Raw genomic sequence first — 2793 nt, 5'->3', positions numbered from 1 at the left:
TATCTGCAATGGGGATATTACGTAATCGAGTTAAATATAGTTTAATTTTTTTGTAGGTTTCTTAATACTTTTGTAGCTTTAGTCATGTAATTCGTATGTATATGAATAGAAGTGGAGACAAAATTTTCAGCTTCCTGTCTAGATTCAATAGGAGTTAATAAAGTGTTCAATACCATCATAATTTTTTTTATAAATTTTCCGAATTTTTTTTTAAAGTTACGGTACTATCGTTCACTAAATTGTTTCTGTACTTCTTTTTTAATTTATTAGCCGCAATAACTTTTTCCCTACGATAAACTTGCTTTGTTTTATTTGCGTAATAATTCTTTCTTATTAGTAATATTTTATTCTTATTATAATTGTAAAATTTTGTTTTCTTATGTAGGATCTCTTTCTTGTGCGTCATATATTATTCTCTTAGAAAAATATTTTTTCTATAAGAAGCGTGAGACTTATCACAATCCTTTATTCTTCCAGAGTATTCATTGTAATCAGATTCAATTGCACAATATATCCCTTTTTAACTGTAATTGTGTTTATTTATTAGTAATGTGCATTAAAATTATTGTATTTCACAGAAGCACATGCATCATTTTGGCTAACTACAAAAGAATTTTCTCTTTGTACAGTAGGAAATGTTTTTGAAAATGTACAATCATCAACTTTTTTTTAGAACTATAATCAGTATCATTTAGGCTATTGCATAAATTGTTAGATTTTTTAATTTTACGTTTGTCTTTAAGTTTTTCTAGAATTTTTTCTCTATTTTTTATATAATAATTTTTCTTTTTTACCGATTGTTGAGTATGTAACTTACTTTTCTTACTACTGATCACAACTTTCATCAATCGTTTCAGTTATTAAGCGTTTTCTATTTTGTATGGAATTGTTGTTAGTAGGTAATGTTTTTGATCTTATTTTAATTGAAAAATCATGGTAATATTGTTAAGAATTAATAGAAAAAACTTTAAAGCATGGGAAATGTCTAATTGACCTATTCTCCACCATTTCAAACAAAAACTGACGCATTTTATCTTGATTATAAGTCATTGTATCAGATTTATAACTGAATAATAGTGTGACAGCAAAGGCAATGGAATAAACACCGCAATATGTAGCGTTTGTTTGAGATTGGACGCATCGAAAAATCATTTGTTTTTTTGGTTCATTAAAACAATAAGGGTGTTATTTTTCTTAAACTTGAATAAAGTCAGTGTGTAATTCAGTAATGTTAAGTGAATCATACACAAATAAATGATTGGTATCGTAATACGTACATATAAAATGGCCTACTGGACAACTATTTTGAAATAAAATTTGTTTATGTTTGTTATTTTTATCTACTTGTTCAATTATCGAAATATTTTGTAACTGTTATTTTGAGATTGGTTTATACTCAGATACTTGTTGTAACATCGTATGAAAATAATGTATGTATTCATCATTTAAACAATCATAAGTGATAATAATATTTACATCAAATAACTTTCTTGGTGGATAATTTATTGGGATACGTACAATTTTACAAGGAAAATGTTTTATACACTTATTAACAAGCATTTGTAATAAATGAGAACGCATGACATTGATATTGTATTTAACGAAATTTAGTTTTATTCCACATAATAAACTAACTGCAAAAGCAATAGCAAAAACACCACAATCCTTCTGATTAGTTTGCTGTTGAACGTTTGGAAATATAACGTCTTGACTTTCTTGAAAATAGTAGGGAGAAGTTTTAAGGCTCTATTTAAATCATTGTGCATTATTTTATTGTTCAAAGAATCAAAAACATGAATGTTTTCACGGTCATAATGAGAAGTGACCCAATGTCCTACAGCGTCAGAACTGTTAGATATCCATGATAAGTATATTATTTGTATATGTTTTTGATGTTTTGGAATTGCAGAAACGTGACCATGATATAAAAGCAAAGTTGAAAAGGGAATAAATTTTGAATAAATAATTAGTAAGGTTAAAAAAAATCTATGTCAGAATCTTCCAGTAAATCATGTATGACACGTTTTTTCCCACATTCCGAGAAACGTTGCAAATTTTTTTCATCCATTTTTTAAAATTGTAAGCTCTTTGAAACTAATAAATGATAATAAACCTAATAGTATGCATATTAAAGTATTCATTCTTAATAATTCTGTTGCTGCAGATTCAGCTAGACACAATTAATAGGCTGTACCTAGATATGGCTGACAAGCTACGACTGTAGCTGTGGCTGTGGCTATGACTATGGCTATGTCTTTTGCTTTAGCTTTGGCTATGGCTGTGGCTAAAGCTATGGCTGTGGCTGTGGCTTTGGCTTTGGCTATGGCTTTAGTTGTGGCTGTGGCTATGGCTGTGGCTATGGTTGTGGCTATGGCTATAGCTGTGGCAGTGGTTATTTAGGTTGATAGGTTGTGATTATGGTTAATTATGATTAGTAGGCTGTGGCTATGATTACGTATGATTGACAAGGTGGTGATTATGGATATTTACGTTTAATAAGACTATAGTTGTGGTTATGAACAGTTTATCGTAATGAATGATGAATGTTAATTATATTGTTCAAAATGATTGAATAAATATGAGTTATATTTGAAAAAAACAAACCATTTACAATTTCAATTGGTTTATTTAATAAATTAAATAAATTTCACAAACATTAAAGAATTGAAAACGTATCTTAAGTATTGTTTTTCTTCGTTAAACTGTGCAAAAATTAAAAAAAACCTGATTATGAAAGAAATTATTAAAGAATGCAGATATGAAACTGTATTGTAAATAAAAATTATTTACTTA

General features: G+C 28.0%; 1 pseudogene; it reads right to left on the bottom strand.

Moving 5' to 3' along the window:
* Positions 1-945: 945 nt before the first annotated feature.
* On the bottom strand, positions 946-2068 carry LOC149374798 (uncharacterized; annotated as a pseudogene).
* Between the last annotated feature and the right edge of the window lie 725 nt (positions 2069-2793).

Source organism: Copidosoma floridanum, unplaced genomic scaffold, assembly GCF_036245765.1.
Source record: "Copidosoma floridanum isolate Cflo_tuat_1 unplaced genomic scaffold, Cflo_Japanese_pri ptg000013l, whole genome shotgun sequence".
In the NCBI taxonomy this organism is placed as follows: domain Eukaryota; kingdom Metazoa; phylum Arthropoda; class Insecta; order Hymenoptera; family Encyrtidae; genus Copidosoma; species Copidosoma floridanum.
The sequence above is the reverse complement of the archived record's forward strand: the minus strand, read 5'-3'. Positions and strand labels throughout refer to the sequence as shown.